General features: G+C 44.0%; 1 long non-coding RNA gene across 1 annotated transcript in view; it reads left to right on the top strand.

Moving 5' to 3' along the window:
• The window catches only part of LOC125161497 (uncharacterized), a 193,463-nt gene extending 174,316 nt beyond the window's left edge, over positions 1 to 19,147 (top strand). Inside the window, exon 6 of the long non-coding RNA XR_007150640.1 lies at positions 19,023 to 19,147. This is a non-coding gene — a long non-coding RNA (uncharacterized LOC125161497). The remainder of the gene's footprint in view (positions 1 to 19,022) is intronic.
• The last annotated feature ends 1,432 nt before the right edge of the window (positions 19,148 to 20,579 follow it).

The following is a 20,579-nucleotide window of genomic DNA, read 5'->3' as shown; positions in this document are numbered from 1 at the left end:
CCTATCTTCAGATTGACTCACTTCTTCCACAACAACGTGTTAAATGACCATCTCAAATAATAGCCCGCTCGTCTTCGCAAAGGGAATACACCTCACTCAGGCCCTTCTTTGATTTATAACCTGGTCTCCTAACACGTGGACCCAACAAACGGGAGATCGCTGACTAGCTGGAACAATGAACTTGTTAGTTAACAGAATTAACTGTGTGTTGTTTAACCGTGATGACAGTAATAAAGCAGAAGATGTGGAGCCGATATAGTCACAACTGAATCGTAATGGATGAGATATTTACAGCAAAGCTGTTAAAACATTGAATAAAATATGGGAAGAGCAAAAGCAGATGTGTTTTTATTCTTCTGAGTTGAAGCTTGTAAGGTAAAAAGATAGTTTAAGTAATAATCACAGGTTCTGATTCACAATGCATTAATAAATATTCATGTGGTACCAGCCGCTGAAACTTTCCAGATACAGAAATAAAGTGAGGAAGCCTGTTCTTGGCTTACACTTTGCTAAGTTTAGATTTCCAGACACACATGTCAATATCTCCATTAGCTTCTTGTAAAAGTTCTCTTACTTTCTGCAGCCTTCCAAGTCTTGCTGGTGAAACACTCACCTGTCCTTCCCCCCCCCCCCCCCGAAGTCACAGTATTTCCCCCACTCAAACCAGAAGAAAGCAGAAAGAGGCGATGGTCTATTAATAAAGAAGAGACCTATAATTTTAGTAGAAGATTGAGGTGGAAGGAAATGAGCATTTCTCTTTTGAATTAGGCACAGGTAAATGAGCTTTATATCCCTCTGGAAATCCGCAATCCCAAATGAATCTGAGCGGCGGGGTGCTTAGCTTTGGCAAGATCAAGCAAAATGCATTTGTGTGCTTTCACACCCCTTTTGTTACTATCTTGCCTTTGTTTTCAAAGGTCAGGGGAGTTTTCGAGAGCACAGATCCGAAACAATTTGGGAAGCATAATCTGGGGGCCTGAGTGTATCGGGATCCCGCGTCCAGATTGTTTCCCTGCATCTCGGCAAGAAAGACAGCGGCTTGGCGCGCACCTAGCTTGGATGTTAGGTGGGGAGGAAGGGAGAAAGAGAGGCCAGGCTGTGTCGCAGAGGCTCAGACACCTCCCACCGGGGCGACCACAGCCCTCCCCGTGTGAATGCCGTGTTTGGATCTCGGAGGCTCCTTGATGGATGACCAAGAGCACGGCAGTTAGTAGCACGACGGGGCTTGTTGAGGTTGCTATGACATCCTTTGTTCCCCACTTTCCTGCTTTTATTGGCGCGTGTATATACCTTGGCTGGTATGTAGAACCACAGGCCTTTGTGTTGCGTTTTCGCTTTCCCTCTGCTTTATTAATACCCGTGTCTTTTTGTCTCCTCGCTCGTCACTGCGTCTTCTGCCTGGATTTTCATGGAATCTTCCGTTTGGGCTCCATTCTTTGGTTTCCCTCAAATTATCTCTGTTGGCTCCAAATTTCGTTGTTGCTTTCCACCTCTGTTCCCCACTCTGGTTTTTGTTTTTTTTTTTTTTTTTTTTCCTTTCAACGAATGCCAGCCCCACAAACTCGCATCGTGTTTTTCATTTCCTGGCTGGGTTGTGTCTTCTCCGGAAATCTGCATGTGATGTTCTGGGCACTTGTCTGTGGTCTGGAGTCGTGGGACGCGAGAAGTCGGGGAGGGTGGCTTCCTTTACTCAGGCTGAGGCTGGATGGGGAAGCTTCCACTTACCAAAGCCCCTTCCCTCCCCCAACCAAGGGAGGATCGTTCCCTGGGAACTTTCCCTGGGCACAAATCCCAGAGCAAGCAGACCTCTCAGGGGTTGAGAGGCCCCGACCAGTTCCATTCTGGGGGATCCCAATAAAAACATACCAGAAAGGAGAATGATACAAATTGCGATATATTTTAAATATGTATGCTTAGCAAAGGAACACTCCTTGCACAAATCTAAGGCTGTGCCATTGTATCACTGGAGGATTTAGAAACCGTGTTGACTCGGCATGTGCACTATCGATAGCCTCGCAGGCAAGAGTCACTAACCAAATCCAACCACACAAGATGATACCTTAGAAGGCATGCGATGTTCGAAAGCTCATGTCACTTGGTTTATTGCCTAAGTCCTGAAGGAGTTGGTTGGTTCCCTGATCACATCCTGGTTCTCTCCTGGCTCTGTGCGTGATTCACAAGGCATTTGTTCTCAATGGGGGAAACATGTAAGTTCTACAAGGCATCCCCCCCCTCCCCCCATGTAACTTTAGCAGAGGAATTAATTGTTACTATGTAATCATCTCTTTGGGAAGACTATTTAGAACGTGCTTCTTGTCTCTTTTCCCTTCAGTTTTTTTTTTTTTTTGAAATTGGACAGCCTAAATGTTAACTTTACTGAACATACTGTAACACTTAACCCAGGTAAAAAATGACTGCTTGCCAATGACTTTTACATCTATATTAAGACCATGCTGGTTATGTAGTGTGGTTAAATATAATCTGTTCAGAGAGCGTGGTAGGTCCAGGCGTCAATGATATGCTTCCTTTGAAAACACAAGGATTTTGAACAGTGAGTCAGGTAGGGCTACTTAGAAATTTGTGCAAATAAGAAAAATATAGCTATTTTTTTTTTAGGCATCAGTCTGTATAACTTTACTCTGTGTGGGATTTTTTGTTCATTGGCTCAGAAAGATTTTTGGCTCTTAGTGGGGCTTTGCTTTTTTCCCTGCATAATTGGTAAGTGAAAGAACCAGCCTCTAATGAGTAAATGACACATCTCCTACATTGAGTAAATAAATGGTTCAATACTGTTGGCGTAACCTGGGCTGTGATTTTTATCCCGGTTTAAATCCTTAGCAGAGTCTGGTCCTAGGACCTCATTCTCTCTCTTTTTTTTTAAGTTTATTTATTTTGAGAGAAAGAGAAAGAGAGGGAGAGAGCGTGCGCGCAAATAGGGGAGGGGCAGAGACAGAGGGAGAGAAAAAGAATCCCAAGAAGGCTTCTCATTGTCAGTGCAGAGCCTGATGCGGGGCTCGAACTTAAGAACCATGAGATCACGACCTGAGCCAAAGTCAAACGCTCAACTGACTGAGCCACCCAGGAACCCCAGGACCTCATTCTTGAGGTAAGGCTCTTTATGAATGACAAGTATTTACAGAAAAGGAAGCATTTGGCTGAGTCTGGGCCTTCTTCCTTTTGTGCAGCATGTCTGAATTCAGGCTGTGTAATGGGCTCTAATCCCGTGGTCCAGCAATTGGACCGTCCTCCCTCTGCTTTCCCGAGAATTAATTTCTCGTTATAAATAAATACGTTCTGCACCAAGGGCTGAACGTAGCAATGCTGAGCACATTTCCTAACAGATATTTCAAAGATACAGAGGAGTACTTGCACCTTCCCAAAAGCAAGACGAGGGACATTCACAGCAGGTGGAGGAAAGGTCCTTTTGGCAGGCAGAGAGGATGTGAAGGTTCTGCTGGATCAGGTTTTCCTGGCCAAGCCTGCCTGTGTAGCTCAGGTTAACGCACACACATCTTCTGCTCAAAACTGGGCCCACGGCTCTGACAATGAACTGACAACCTGGCCAATCAGATCCAAGTCGACCATGTTGCCAGGGTAACTAATACACAGAACTAATACACAGTCACAAAACCAGAATGATCACAGTGGGGGAAAAGCATACAAAATGCATTATTTTTCCGCCTAGAGAGAAAGGAAGGAAAACAACCACATAGGTTTGACCATAGGTAGCGAGAACCGGTGCCTGTTTATCTCTTAAGTACGCCCCACCCATTGATTTAGGACTATGTGCACAACGTGTATGTTTCCATATATGCATATGTCTATATTCATAGAAGATATATTCCTCGCTTCTGGGACAGAGTGAATTTAGTGTGGAAGCATGATTGCAGCTTATGGTTTGAGGTAGAAAGATCTGAAGGTGCAGGGCAAAATTTAGCATCTGTCATGTTTCCTGACCAACTCCTGGTTCTGCAGGATTCTTCTGGGCTCACTGAACTCCGTGAATAGTCCCTCGTTTCAGTATGTAAATGATGCTGCCAATTGAGGTATTAAAAGCCACCCCGGGCTCTTACCGGGGGTAACTATTTCTGGTTGCACTGGGCCTCCCACTTCATCAGGCATCCCCGTATCGTAGATGCCTGAGTGATCTTTTGAAAAATGCAAGTCCCACGCAGTCCTTCCCTGGTCTCCAGTCGTAGCGAGCAGTGTTCCTACCGTGGTCCTCAAGGTCCCCCTGCACCTGCCACTCCCAACCCTGAGCCCTTTTCTTATTCTTTCCCCTGCAGACCAGCATCCCTCCTCTTCTTTTCTGAGCATGCCTTTCTTTTTTGAAAGTTTGTTTATTTATTCAGAGAGAGAGAGAGAGAGAGAGAGAGAGAGAGAGACTGGGGGAGGGGCAGAGAGACAGAGGAGGAGGGAGAGAGAGAACTCCAAGCAGGCCCTGCACTGTCAGCACAGAACCTGACATGGGGCTCGAACTCAGGAGCCGTGAGATCCCGACCTGATCCGAAACCAAGAGTCAGATGCCTAACCGACTGAGCCATCCAGGTGCCCCTGGACTTTATTTCTTTCACAGACCTCATGTCCTCCTGAAGTATAGTCCCCCTTCCTCTCTCTGTGGTAAATTCCCAGCAGTCGTTGTGCACATCTTGTTTCCTGCTCTATTCCCAGAGTGTAGGGCAGTATCTTAAACCAAAGACGTGCTCCATAATAATTTATTGAAAATAAATCTCAATCAGAAAATGCAGGGAATGTGGTAAGCTGTAGATGAGAAGGCTGAGGGCTCGGGTACCGTACTCAACTGGTCATTTAACAAGTGTTTATTGAACATCTGTTACGTGCCAGGCTCTGTTCTAACAGCGGCAACGAAGGCATGGGAGTGAGACCAACAAGGGCTCACCCATGGGAGTGAGCCCCCTAAGACCAACATCTGTTGCATGTTGAGTGTTTAGTGTTGCCAAGAACTGTGCTCAACACCTGTGTGGTCAGTCCTACACCCCCAAAAAATACAGGCGACAAGTAAATTATTAATTTTGCTTCTTTCTCACAAGGACATATTTCAGAGCAGTGAAATAAATGGCCCAGGTTCACTTAGCCGATGAGCAGGAGCATGGAGACTCCTCTCAGGCAGTCGGATTCCGTGCCTCCCACCCCTCCTGAACTGCTCCATGATGCACCAGTTGAAGAAAACGTATTCTCATTTATTTATTTTATTTTTTTAACGTTTATTTATTTTTGGGACAGAGAGACACAGAGCACGAACGGGGGAGGGGCAGAGAGAGAGGGAGACACAGAATTGGAAGCAGGATCCAGGCTCTGAGCCAGCAGCCCAGAGCCCGACGCGGGGCTCGAACTCACGAACCGCGAGATCGTGACCTGAGCCGAAGTCGGATGCTCAACCGACTGAGCCACCCAGGTGCCCCAACATATTCTCATTTAATGCTGGCCAGAAGTTCGGGTGGTGGGTACTGTAATCAGCTCCATAATCCTGATGAGGAAATGAAAATGCAGAGAAGTTAAAGCGTTCCACACAGGCACACAGCCCACAGGTTTGTGGGCAGATGCAGTGGGGTGTGCTTTTGAACTGAGTTCGGATCCCAGGGCTCTCAACTGCTAAAGTGTGTAAGTATCACCGGTCATTCTGAAGCAGCGAGTCAGATGTTTCCACTATCCTGATGTGACCTCCCGGCTTCCTGGCGTTTCTTGATTTCTCATTCATTTTAATATTCTCCACATGGCAGGCTGTGTGCTCCAGGATGACACCTGAGAGTTTGGAGAGCTCCGTGGCTTAAATCACTCCTTCTCTGTCTCCCCTGAGATAGACATCTGTTATACTGCTTGCCCCAAGTCCAGTCCTCAGATTTCTTTCTGGGGACTCTGCTGTCCCTCATCTCAGTCCCTAAAGTCTGGAGAGGTGTGAGTCCTCTTTCTGCTCCGGGTGTGACAAGTGATCCCAGGGTGGCCAATGATAGTGATGCCAGGCACTTTAATGAGGTCTTTTGGGAGCCAAAAGCCACCTTTTCACCAGGACCACAAAATCCATAGATGGAAGCCTGGTGCTTTGTTACTCCGAGGGGAAAGTCAGCCAGACAATAAAGCCAACGTTAATGGAAACAGAGATGAGAAATCAAGAGAGAAAAAGTCTTGATGAAATCTTGAAATTGCTGGATCTAGCCTTACCTGAAGGTAGATGATATGTCACTTAAACTTCTACGGTATGTAAAAAAAAAAAAAAAAAAAGGAAGGCTCCTGTTTGCTTAAGTGAGATTAAATTAGGTTTGTGACACTTTCCGCCCAAATTCTCCAAAGTGAAACATCTCCTTCAGGCAAAACTCCCTTGTGTTCCGGAAAAATTTCCATCAGAAACTGGATTGGCTCCTAATGGTATTTCAAACTAAGGTGTGAATCACTGGGAGCATTGAGTCACCATTGGTATGTTTTGGAGATTAAATCAATATTTGAAAGCAGCTGGAGGGTGACTGACTGGCAGTAGGTGCTTAAAAACTGCTCTGGGCCTTTACCTAAATTGTGCACTTTCTTTTTTTTAAGTCCTGGAAAATATGTACTTGGCCAGTTGCACATACATTTCTAATTTGTGGGGTATAAAAAGATATTTCATGTGAGAAGGAGTTCTCATCATCCTTTCTTGCCTATTTGGTTTATTTAGCATGGCTTTGAACTACAAAATTCCAAGAGTTTTACTGTTTTCATAACCTTCTTCCCTCTTGCCTCCTCCCCTGTCACACTTCCCCCTCCTGTCCCCAGCCGTCAGGGGGATCCGCCAGGTGGATCTCTGGCTTTTAAAGACTGCACACTCTTCTCCATGAGAAGGAAGGGCGTGACTCACGCCTGACTTGTTTTAAGAGCACACAGTGAAGTTATATATCTCTTTTTTGCTTCGTTAAAAAAAAATCACAAAACAAATACCAATGCATTATAATAAGCGCAGCAATGTAGTGCATAGGATTTTTTTCTCTATTCCCCTTCAATGTTGTCTCTATTAAATTACTGATATTAACAGCCTAATGCGCGTTCTATTCCTTTTCCTGTAGCTTGATAACCAGATAGGAGCACGTGCGTGTGTGTGCACGTGTGTATACACATACCCGTCACTTTGCCTTCTCTTGCACGCTGCTGCTTTTGGATTTATTCAAACGTAGGACCGCTGGGTCAAAGAGTATGTGTACTTTTAACTTAAGTAAACAGAGAGGATTATTTTCCAGAAAGTTTGCGGGGCTTCACTTTCTTACCAGTCTGTGCCCCAAACCACTGCCAGCCAAGGACGTTTTTGCATTTGGTACCATCTGTCAGTTTAATGGGTGAAACAGGTCTTTTGTTGTTGTTGTTGTCTTTGTTATTTATTTAGTTATTTCATTTAAAAATTTTTGTTGTTGTTGTTTTTGTTGAGGTTTTATGATCATTTAGATTTCCTGTCCTGTAATTGTCTATTTAGCTGATGTATTGTTGGCCCTTTTACTTATTTATTTGTAGCAACTCTTTGCATTTTAAGGATTAAGGATTGCCAAACGTGTTGCAAGCATTCTTGTCTATTGTTACCTTCCCACTTGATTTATGGTATTCTTTTTTCTTTTTGCAAAACAACGTGTTTACCTTTTTCTGTGATTTAAGACCTTTGTTAAAATGGGGTAAGCACTTCCCATTCCTGTGGGTTAGGAACTAGGGGAAGGATTTAGGGCACTTTAAGAGTTACAGTGAGACTACTGATGGTCACATGTCTCACAGAAAGTTCTAGAGAAAAGTTGCCATGCTTGTGGAGAAGCAGTTGCAAATAGCAGACACCCAGTCCATCCCAGTAGAATTTGATGTGACAACAAAGCTTTGTTATTGTGACTCCTGGGGCACCTGGGTGACACAGTTAAACATCCGACTCTCGATTTCGCCTCAGGTCGTGACCTCACGGTTTGTGAGACTGAGCCCCGAGTTGGGTTCTGTGCTGACAACACAGAGATTGCTTGGGCTTCTCTCTCTCCCTCTCTCTCTGGCCCTCCCCTGCTCTCCCTCTCCTCTGTCTCTCAAAAATAAGTAAATAGATATTTAAAAAAATTATTATTGTGTCTTCTTCATTGCTGGTTGGCAATATTTGAACCAATCCTCCTCCTCTTGGAAGGAAGAGGATGCCACTGTGACGTGACTTGTGGCCACCATGATTTCCCCCAGTCACTGGAGTCAAACAGTCTTTAAAGGGAAAACTCATAAACAAATTCTTTTTTTCCCCCAATTAAAACCTTTCTGTTAGGGGCGCCTGGGTGGCGCAGTCGGTTAAGCGTCCGACTTCAGCCAGGTCACGATCTCGCGGTCCGGGAGTTCGAGCCCCGCGTCAGGCTCTGGGCTGATGGCTCGGAGCCTAGAGCCTGTTTCCGATTCTGTGTCTCCCTCTCTCTCTGCCCCTCCCCTGTTCATGCTCTGTCTCTCTCTGTCCCAAAAATAAATAAACGTTGAAAAAAAAAATTAAAACAAAAAAAACAAAAAAAAAACCCTTTCTCTTAGAAATTCCACTCCTCTACCCACTGTGGTATTATATCTTCCAAAAAAAGATCCCACAACATTATTTACTCGGTCAAGAGATGGCAGCAGGTTGCCCGTGGAGGGCAGAGGTTCGAAGGTAGGCAGGGAAAGGACCGTGTATGCAGGTCCTTTTAGGCATTCCCGGGGTTCCTGGTGGTGGGTTCACGATTCCTATCCAAACAGAGTCTGAGGAATCATTTTCTCAAACTCCAGATGTAAAACGTGAGCGTCATTTTGAATGTGTCCCGAGCTCGGAATAAGCCTTCCTTCTCTTCTCTCTCTACCCTGCCACCCCTTTGCTTTGGTGTTGGGCACTGAATCCTGGGACAGCTAATATGTTCAGAGACCTTTTGCAGAGAAATTATTGTTTCTCTTTATAGGACTGAGCACCTTCCCCATATGAGTCTTTCTGGAAATACCCCTTAGAGTCTAATGCACAGTCCCATTTCACGTGGTTTTCCTGCCTGTTGTGTGTTTTTTAGGAGGTTTCCCAAATGATAATGGCAGCTGATATTTATTAGGTGTGGCTCATGGTGATTCCAACACCCACATACCATGCCAGGTAGGTTCTTCATGGAAATTATTTTCTCGGATTTTCACAGCAATCCTATGAAGTAGCTAGTCTTCTAGTCCCCTCTTTTACAAATTAGGGAGCAGGCTCAGAAAGGGTAGAGTAATTTGCCCAAACACACGGAGCTAGTAAGGAACAGAACAGAGATTTGGACCCGAGAAGTCTGGCAACTGTAACACACATTGCTTTTCTAAGTACTCAGGATGAGATTTCTTTTTTTTTTTAACTTTTACTTAAATTCCATTTAGTTTACATACAGTGCAATATTGGTTCAGGAGTAGAATTCAGTCATTCGTCGCTTACATACAACACCCAGTCCTCACCACAACCAGCACCCTCCTTTATTCCCGCCACCCATCCAGCCCACCCCCCTCCCACCTTCCTCCATCAACCCTCAGTTAGTTCTCTATAGTTAAGAGTCTCTAATGGTTTGTTTACCTCTCTTTTTTCCCCTTCCCATATGTTCATCTGTTTTGTCTCTTAAATTCCATATATGAATGAAATCATATGGTGTTTGTCTTTCTCTGAGTAATTTCACTTAGCATAATATACTCAAGCTTTGTCCACGTCGTTGCAAATGGCAAGATTTCATTCTTTCTGATGGCTGAGTAATATTCCATTGTGTGTGTGTGTGTGTGTGTGTGTGTGTATACACACACACACACACACACACATACATCATGTCTTCCTTTTTCATCAGTCGATGAACATTTGGGCTCTTTCCATAGTCTGGCTACGGATGAAAAGGCTGCCATAAACATCGGGGTGCATGTGCCCCTTTGAATCTGTATTTTTATATCCTTTGGGTAAATACCTAGTAGTACAATTGCTGGATCATAGGATAGTTTTGTTTTTAATGTTTTGAGGAAGCTCCACACTGTTTTCCAGAGTGGCTGCTCCAGTACGCATTCCCACCAACAAGAGAGTTCCTCTTTCTCTGCATCCTCGCCGAAACCTGTTGTCTCGTGTCTTGTGAATGTTAGCCATTCTGACAGGTGTGAGGTGGTATCTCATGGTGGTTTTGATTTGTCTTTCCCTGATGATGAATGATGTGGAGCATCTCCACCTGTGTCTGTTAGCCATCTGGATGTTTTCTTTGGAAAAGTGTCTATTCATGTCTTCTGCCCATTTCTTTGCTGGATGATTTGTTTTTTGGGGGAGGGGTGTTGAGATTGATAAATTCTTTGTAGATTTTGGATATATCATTTACAAATATCCTCTCCTATAGCATAGGCTGCCTTCCCTCCGGCGACGTGTCTAGTGGGAAGTTGCTACAGCTGAGGTCAAAGAGGTTGCTGCCTGCGTTCTCCTCCAGGATTTTGATGGTTTCCTGTCTCACATTTAGGTCTTTCATCCATTTTGAATTTGGTTTTGCGTATGGTGTAAGAAACTGGTCCGATTTTATTCTTTTGCAGTTACCATCCAGTCTTCTCAACAACACTTGTTGAAGGAACTGCCTTTTTTCCATTGGCTATTCTTTCCTGCTTTGTCAAAGATTACTTGACTATATAGTTGTGGGCCCATTTCTGGGTTTCCTATTTTGTTCCATTGATCTATGTGTCTGTTTTCGTGCTGACACCATACTGTCTTGATGATGACATCCTTGTAATATAGCTTGAAATCCAGAATTGTGATGCCTCCAACTTTGCTTTCTGGGTTGCTTTGGCTGTCCGAGGTCTTTTGTGGTTCCATACAAATTTTAGGATTGTTTGTTTTAGCTCTGTGAAAAATTCTGGCGGTATTTTTATAGGGGTTGCATTAACTGTATAGATTGCTTTGGGTAGTATCGACATTTTAGCAACGTTTGTTCTTCCCATCCATGAACATGGAATATGTTTCCATTTCTTTGTGTCCTCTTGGATTTTTTCCATATGTGTTCTGTGGTTTTCAGAGTAAAGATCTTTTACCTCTTTGGTTAGGATTATTCCTAGGTATCTTATTGTTTTTGGTAAGATGGGTTTTCTTAAAGCAAGGCTCCGGCCAGGGTGAGAGAAGTCCAGGAAGATTCTGAAATTTTATGCAGAGACTTGCGCTAGGTTTAATTTGTTTTGTTAATTTCTCAGTGGCTGGTAAGTTGATCATGTACCCCAATTTTAATATACTTTGAGCATGCGCCACCAATATTTTGTATATTTATTTACAAATTATATATTTGCACTAAGGTACTGATATCTTATTATCTACTGTAAAGCATATATAAAAAGTTAGAATTTTAAATAAGTTAAAACTGAAATGATCTATAATCGAATTATTCATTAATAGGGCAGGGACCTCTTTGTTCTCACTAAAGAAAATTAGTATTAGCAATGAACTCCATGCTTAGTTTTACATGTTGGATGACTTGTGATTTTTTTTTTTTATGTTTATTTAATTTTGAGAAACACAGAGAAGGTGAGCTGGGGCGGGGCAGAGAATCCTAAGCGGGCTCCACACTGACAGAATCAAGCCCGATGCTGGGCTCAAACTCTCGAACCACGAGATCACGACCTGAGCCAAGGTTGGATGCTCAACCGATTGAGACACCCAGGTGCGCCTTGTGATGGTTTTATACCACTATTTAAAAACACCAAGACCTAACATGTACTTGGGATGAAGTCCATTGTTCTGGACACCTACTGCTGTGTACCCAACGATCCCCACATTTAGTGGTTTAAACCAACAGTTTTATTTTGTCACGATTTCCGGGTCAGGAATTAGGAAAGGGCTCAACTCAGTGGTCCTCGTTTGGAGTCCGCCATGTGGTGCAGCCCATTGCTGGCTGAGGAGGCGGTCATATGGACATCCACAGGGACCCTGAGGCTCAGATGGGGCCATTGAGCAGAGCACAGTCATATGGTCTCTCCACTATGATGGTCTCAGTGTAGCTGGATTTCTTACCTGACAGCTTGCTTCTTAGAACAGGCATCCCAAGAGAACCCAATGGGGCAGCTGCCTGGCTTTGCTTGACTTAGTCTCCAAAGTCACACAGCATTTCTTCCTCCATAAACTGTCCATCAAAGTGGTGCTAAGCCTGCCCACATTCAAGAAGTGGAGAATTAGACCATGCCTCTTAACGAGCAAATCGTGGCACCGTATTGTGGACCGGCATGTGGGTGGGAGATGTCAGGGATATTGTTGGAAAATATAATCTGCCCCACTCATCATTAGAGATTCAGTCATTGAAGAATAGATATTTATAGAACACCTACTATGTGTCAGGCTAAGAATATGGAGGAGTGTTGGAAGAAATGATGTCCTGACCCTTCTGGAGCCTATATTCTAGTACAGAAAATATTGGACCATGGATCTAAAAGTAAATCTAGTATTTTATTTTATTTTATTTTATTTTATTTTATTTTATTTTATTTTATTTTATTTTATTTTATTTTATTTTATTTTATGTTTATTTATTTTAGAGAGAGAGAGCAAGCAGGGGAGGGGCAGAGAGAGAGGGAGAGAGACAAAGAATCCCAAGCAGGCTCCGCAGCAGCAGCATGGAGCCTGAGGCTGGGATCGAACCAAGGACCCATGAGATCATGACCTGAGCTGAAACCAAGAGTCGGACGCTTAACTGAATGAGTCACTCAGGCGCCTCAAATGTGAATCTATATTTTAAATAGTCTTCTTGATAACTTTATGGGGTTTTGCTTCGATTTCTCGACGGATCTGAGCTCAACATCACTGTTGTTTGTTTTCGTTTTCGTTTTTGTTTTGTTCTGTTTCCTGCCAACACGGTAACAGAAAATTTCATCCTGGGGATAGAAGCCACAGCTTAGCCCCTTCCTGGTTGTATGCAGATGCTTGCATTGTTGGAACTTTCTTCAATTCAGGTTTCTTGGCAAGAATTTTAAAGCCACTGGTACTTTCTGTGAGAGGTGCTGTAGTGAAGAGTAGACAATGCCATATGCGAATTCACATTACTGGGCACACGTCCATTGCAAGAAGCCTCGAGAAGCTATAGCCTAGAGACAGTCAGAACTCCACTGTCCCTTCGCCCCCAACCCCCCTGTTTTCTTCCAGGATTCCTGTAACCTCCTATGCAACTGACACAGACCGAGTGAGGCAAGTGTCAAGCTGTTTTATTAAAATACAACAAAGCACAATTTGTTGTTGTTTTTTTTTTTTTTAGTATGACAACAAGTATGAATAGAAAGTCTAATGTCTTTTTTTTTTCTGCCTGTTTTCCATTTTGGAGGCCAGTGCTCCAGACACAATCAGAAGATGCTTCCTTGCCCCTCACCCGTTAAAGAGGGCGATGCTTCCACAAAGGACACAGTCCCCAGTCACGAACAGCCCCACGCCTTATCTCCTTTAGTGCCTTCCCTTGAGCAAAGATGCAGGAGGAGCTGGAATAACTTGTGTCTAGAAGGAAGTAGCCTGACAGTCAATGCTGTTTAAACTAAAGAGAAGCTTTTGCTAGTAAATGATGGCGGGGAGGGGGGTGGGGGAGGGGTGGGGAGGGGCAGGTTTCAGTTGCTGGTCTGCGTTGGGCGGAGACCATGTGCTCTGAAGAATCTTACAAACGTTTTTGTCCAGATATTAGAATATCTCAGGCTTTCCTCCCTGGAAGCCTTTGTGCTCTTGTTGTCTGAGGAATCTGCAAAGGGCGATAAGCCGTCTTGTAAATGGAGCTGGAATGTGAGATATTCTTGTTCCTTTCTTGCCAGGGGCCACTTGCTTTTATTCCTGAGTTGATGCATCAGTGACCAGGCTTATTGTTCCCAGGATCCATGTGAAAACACACCAGCCAGGACGGAGATTCCTCAGCTGTGCTATGAACTCAACCCCGGGCCCCCTCTCAATTCTGGTGAAATCATTCGAAACTGAATAGCGATGAAGATCTTAACGGCAACGCTAGTGCTAATTCTGATAGCTGAGAGGAACGCAGGGCCTGCTCCTTGCCAGGTGCTGGGCTAGGTAGTCATGTGGATTTACTTCTCGCTCTGCACCGCCAGCCTAGGAGGTACACGCTGTTGGGTTTCTGACATCAGCAGAGGAAACTTCTCTGAGGTTCAGAGAAAGTACCACCTCGACAAAAAAGGGGCTGGGTTTACGGAAGACAGGTGTAGCCCAGGGTTGCAGAGCTAACGTTGTCTCCGTGTGCAGCATTAGAAGTGGGTGGAGCCAGCTCCAGCTTTGAGATCTCTCTATGCTGATGCCAGGGATGACAGGCAGAATGCTAACAGGGCTCTCAGTGATGCTTGCCCTGGGGAATCCATGTCCCTTGAGTGTGGGAGGAATCTATGAATACGGTGAAAGATCACGCCGGTGGAAAAAAGGATTTTGCCAGTGTAAATGAAGATGCGTAGTCAGTTGACCTTATGATAGGGAGATTGTCCTGGGTGGGCCTGATCTAATCAGGCGAGTCCTTGAAAAAGACTGAAGGGAGAGATTCCAAGAATGAAACAATTCCACATGAGGGAGTGTCTCCGATGACAGCCATGAAGATGGAAAGGGCCAAAGGGCAGGGAGTGTGGGAGGCCTTGATGAGCTGGGAGCGGTCCCTGCCAACAGCCAGGAAGAAACGGGACTTGCGATCCTCCGATCTTTTTTTTTTTTTTTAATTTTTTTAACGTTTTTTTAATTTATTTTTGAGAGAGAGAGAGACAGCATGAGCATGGGAAGGGGCAGAGAGAGAGGGGGAGACACGGAATCCAAAGCAGGCTCCAGGCTCTGAGCTGTCAGCCCAGAGCCCGACACGGGGCTCGAACTCACGAACCACAAGATCATGACCTGAGTCGAAGTCGGACGCTCAACCGACCGAGCCCCCCGGGCGCCCCGAGAGATCCTCCAATCTTAAGGAACTGAAATATGTCAACAACCTGAATGAGCTAGGAAATAGATCCTTCCCCAGAGCCTCCAGGTATGAGTGCCACTCAGCTGACCCCTGGGTTTCGGCTTCTTATGTTCCTGAGCAGAAATGCCAGCCATGCCGTGTCCGTACTTCTGGCCTACAGACCCGATGGCTGCTAACTGGGTGGGGTTGTAAGCTGCTAAAATGTTGGTAAGGTGTCACCCAACAATATAAAATCAATATTCCAGGTGTTCCTTTTCTATACCGCAGACTCGCTGAATTACTACCCGTCTTCCTTCCTTCCTTCCTTCCTTCCTTCCTTCCTTCCTTCCTTCCTTCCTTCCTCCCTCCCTCCCTCCCTCCCTTCCTCCCCCTCCCTCCCTCCCCCTCCCTCCCTCCTTCCCTCACTTCTCCCTCCCCTCCTTCTTTCCTTCTTTCCTTCCTCCCTTCCTTCCTTCCTCCTTCCTTCCTTCCTTCCTTCCTTTCCTCCCTCCCTCACTTCTCCCTCCCCTCTTTCCTTCCCTCTTTCCATCCTTCTCTCCCTCCCTCCCTCCCGTCCTCCCTCCTTTCTTCCTTCCTTCCTTCACTTCTTCCTGCCTTCCTTCCTTCCTTCCTCCCTTCCTTCCTTCCCTCCTTCCCTCCCTCCCTCCCTCCCTCCCTCCCTCCCTCCCTCCTTCCTTCTCCTCTTCTCTTCTCTCTCTTTTTTAAATTTTTTTTTTCAACGTTTATTTATTTTTGGGACAGAGAGAGACAGAGCATGAACGGGGGAGGGGCAGAGAGAGAGGGAGACACAGAATCGGAAACAGGCTCCAGGCTCTGAGCCATCAGCCCAGAGCCCGACGCGGGGCTCGAACTCTCGGACCGCGAGATCGTGACCTGGCTGAAGTCGGACGCTTAACCGACTGCGCCACCCAGGCGCTCCTGTCTCTCTCTTTTTTAAATCATCTCCTTTGCATTGTGCTGTAGAGATAGCAGATGCTGGAAGTGTGGGCTAGTGTGGGGGGGATGTTCTGAGTTTGGTTAGAATCTCAGGCTCTGGGGCCAGAGTGCCTGGGTTTCAAACTGGCACCATCTCTCCCTGGCTTTGGGATCTTGGACAATTACTTACTCAACTGCCCTGTGGGAAATGTGAAGGGAATGATCACATTAGCTCCTGAGGCTGGTGTGGGGCCGAAATGGCGTTTGCATGTGAAGTTCCCAGTGCGTAGTAAGAGCTCAGTAAAATGTCAGTTATGATTGTGCCTCTCATGAATTAGCAAAGCAATTTTAGCCACTTTGGGCAGAAACCTTACAACATGTCCCGAGCAGATCTCTGCTTGCCTAAGATGAGTTCATGGAATTCTTCATAAACTTTCCTGGGCTACTTGTTATTAAATTATTGAGGCATCTATACTATGGTGATGACACCCTGGAGAACCGGGTGCCTCCCCTAAATTTTCCCATTTGTAATGATTTTGACTTGAATTCCTTTGGAGAGACAACTTGTACTCTTGGAATGAGCCATCCACATATTGGAATGTCTTGGTGCCTGCTGTACGTGTTGTTTTCCCTTCACTGTTGTATTCCTCCGGGTATAGCCACGTGCTGTATCTAATGTAGCCACTTCTGGTTTCCCCACGTTGCCGTGGACTGAGAAACCCACAGTTATCCATCAAGCGTGCTAGATATCAGTTTGCTCCTGTAGATCTGCTCTCCACTCCCGACCTTTAGGGGCGGCATCAACGGGTTTCTTTCCTCTCCAGCTTTTAGTTGGGCAAGCCTGACAAGAGACAGGAAGGAAGAGAGTACGGCCGCCATATTGATTTCCTAGGGGCCTTCGTGTGGGGTTGTCTCAGCTGGTTGTTTCCTCGATGGCCACTGTTCCTTTCAAGGTAGCCTTTTCCATACAACTTCTGCCTGATTCTGGAAACGTCTCCTTCCCTAGTCCAGGCCTAGGGGTGGGAACACCTCCTTCAACTTCCCTACACCAAGCTCCTTTGTAAACGTTGCCTTTACTAAGTTCTCTGTGAATTATCCTAATTGGAGAATGCCGTCTCATTTCTGATGGGCTCTTGACTGATACACCGAGACGGTTAGATTTTTACGAATAGTTGCATAAGAGTCCATAGATTCTGAGTGTTGCTCTCTCATTAGCAAAATGGTTGGATTTGGCAACATTTATTTGGGCTACGCTGAAGACCATTTCTTTTGCATTTTGTTGGGTTTTTCTGGGGTTTTACTCTAGGTGATGGAAGTTGGCAGAGAAGTGACCTCTGTGTGATTGAGATATTGCAGAATGTTTTGCTATCCCACTCACCTGCGTCTTATTTTGAAGGAAGTTCAGGTCTGAATCCATTGAAATAAGAGTAAGCACAAATCCTCAGATAAGATGGTTCTTAAAGGTTCTTTGTACATGCCTCCAGCAAAACAAAATTTTCCCTTGAATTCCACTTTCTGCAGATTATTTTGGGAGCCTCTAGAAATGGAGAGTGTGCTTGGCATTGATCCGAGACGCTTCCATTTTGCATATTGACGTGCATTTTTAACAAGAAAAAGGCCAGTATGGGGACAGCGCCGCCTGTTGGTGTGGCGGCTGACATTTATGGAAGCCTTCTCCATGCACGACAGTTTAAGATCATTTGGCAAAATAATTGTCACGATTGATTTTTATTTTCTTTTTGGACCTAGAGTTCACCCTCGTGGCTCAGGGGCTAGGTAACTTTCAGAAGCTTAAATTTCCCTTTGATGAAAATTCGTTTCTTAAGTTCTGGGTGGATGACAAATTTTGATTAAAATCACAAACTCTTCTACAATGTGTTGGCAAAAGCTGGTGAACCCAGCTGCTATCGACATATTCTTTGAGCAGCATCTTTCGTCAAGTGACATTAGAATGGCAGAAAACGAAATGGTTGGAATTTTTTGAGCATACCCTTCTTCCTTGGAAACCACATCCTTTCTGAGGCTGTTGCTGGGGCCCTGGGTGAAATGTGGGCATTTAAACATTGTCATTAGAATAGTAGCAGCCAGGTAGCTTGACCTAATAATTTTTTGTCCACCGACGGTATGATCATACTTTTGCAAAAAGAGAAGAGAAAAAACTTTTGCTGATGAGAAAAGAGAGATGTGCTTGGGGACCATGCACGACACTTAGATCACAAGAAAGGAGGGATCGGAACTGCAACAAAGTGAAACTCTTCTGCCCAGCAAAGGAAACCGTCAACAAAACGAAGAGACAATCCACTAAATGGGAGAAGATATTTGCACATGATGTACTCAATCAGAGGTTAATGTCCAAAATATATACAGAACTTATACAACTCAACTTATACAAGCTCAAAAAACCACGTAATCCAGTTAAAAAGTGGGCAGAGAACACGGATAGACCTTTTTCCTAAGAAGACATCCAGATGGCCAGCACACACGTAAAGAAGATGCTCAACACCACTCGTTGGAGAAACGCAAATCAAAACAACAAGCCTCCCACCTGTCAGAATGGCTAAAATGAAAACCACAAGAAACAATGAGTGTTGGCGAGGACGTGGAAAAAAAAGGAACCCTCGTGCACTGTTGGTGGGAATGCAAGCGGGGGTAGCCACTGGGGAAGACGGTATAGAGGTTCCTCAAAAAGTTAAAAATGGAATTATCATATGATTCCATAATTCCATTCCTGGGTATTTACCCAAAGAAAATGAAAGTACTAATTCCAAAAGATCCATGTATCTCTATGTTTATAGCAGCATTATTTAGAATAGATATGGAAGCAACAAAAACGTTCATCAATAAATGAATGGATAAAGATGTGGTGTATTTATACAATGGAATATTACTCAGCCATAAAAAAAGAAGGGAACCTTATCTGTATTAAATATCCACTGTGTTTTCTATCCCAACACTGCTGGTTCTGAGTTTCTGTGCTATCATTCTTTTTCTGCATTCTCACACTGTGAGTTGTAGACAGCGCTGACCCCGCTTCTGTTTCCAACTCCAGGGGTGGGCATGTGTCTAGGCTGAGCAAATTAGCACAGCAACAGGTTCAGGTGGTCATCTGACCCAAAGTATTACATTAATATTCAGTCTTACACTTGGTAGGAACCAGAGGAAGACAGACAAGTCCTGACCTCCTATACTTGCACTTAATAGAATTTCTAGGTAATGCAATTCTATAATTTCTAGGGGCTACCACGCAGAGAAAACTCATCAAAAAATGAAGCCAAACACAATGGAAATGAGAGCTTAGAGACCTATAGCGATGAAACCTGTGGGACGGCCTTTGGCTCCTGGGTCCAGCTATTTCTGAAGCTACATTTACTCTTCTATGCCCAGGTATGTAAACCTGTCCGTTCTCCTCTTTTATCTAAACCAATATGATCGAATTTCACTCGTTCTGTCTTCAAAGACCCATATGTTTAATTATGACTATACCAGTTATTGTGGATTGAATTGTGTCCCCAAAAAGGATATGTTGAAATCCTAACACCTAGAATCTCTAAAATATGACCTTATTTGAGCATAACGTTGTTCCATATACAATTAGTTAGGATGTGGTCATACTGGAGTAGGGTGAATCTTTAATCCCATATGATTGACATCCTTGTAAAAAGGCAAAGAGATACTCAGGGAGAAGATCATGTGAAAATAGCAGCAGAGTCTGAGGTTGTCCCTGTGTGTGTGTGTGTATGTGTGTGTGTGTGTGTGTGTGTGTGTGTGCACGTGTGTGTGTGTAGTTTCTACATCAGATATAGCTTTCTATGAGGCTGATAAATGTAAGTACTTGGAAGTAGTTTATGGATCAATGAAATATTAATGGACCTGGAGGTGCTTTAAATGTATTTATAAAGCTAGGTTATCTATGGGTCAAATACCATTGTAGCGAAAGCAGTTGTAATGAATGTCTTTGATAAATTTGGGTTTTAAGGCCCAATACATGTCCTACTTATTTCAGACAGTATGTGCTCTATGATCACAATTCCTTGAACGCAATTTTGAAATCCAAAACAACCACATGAACTAGCCTCATCTGTCTCTATCTCTATCTCTATCTCTATCTCTATCTCTATCTCTATCTCTATGTCTATCTCTATCTCTATCTCTATCTCTATCTCTATTTCTATATCTATACACATATATACATATATAATATCTATATATTTTTATATATGTATATATTACCTATGTATAGATATGTGTATAGATATACATATATATTTATATATTTCTTTAGAAAATCATCCTGCTGTGTGGGAATACTCATATGTTTTACTGCAGAAATATTGGGTTTGATTACAGTGGTCTGTCCCAGTCCCATCTGGGAGTGTTAACTTAATAAATCTCCACCAAATCACCTGAGATCCAGTAATACCTGAATTTGAGATATATTGGCCCTAAGAGAGAGGATTATAGACCTGGCCAACCCTACATGACCGTTTCTTCAGAATACATAAGAAAAGCATTTGAGTTGTAATTGATAATGTTGGAAATTTCGTGGAAACATTTAAGAGACTACAGATAGAGAACTTACACAAATGCTAATAATATTTACATTTTCCTGTAAATGTAATTTTACAAAACATTTATCTCAAGGTCATCCGTTTTGTTTGTGGATGGGGAGGGGACGTCTATCTCCTATGAGGTCTGTGAGGTCAGGGACCAGGATGCTTATTTGCACTCCTATATCCTCAATATATAACTGAGCCTGATAATTAGTGCATGCTTAATAAATATATGCAGGAT

Source organism: Prionailurus viverrinus, chromosome A3, assembly GCF_022837055.1.
Source record: "Prionailurus viverrinus isolate Anna chromosome A3, UM_Priviv_1.0, whole genome shotgun sequence".
Lineage (NCBI taxonomy): Eukaryota > Metazoa > Chordata > Mammalia > Carnivora > Felidae > Prionailurus > Prionailurus viverrinus.
The sequence above is the reverse complement of the archived record's forward strand: the minus strand, read 5'-3'. Positions and strand labels throughout refer to the sequence as shown.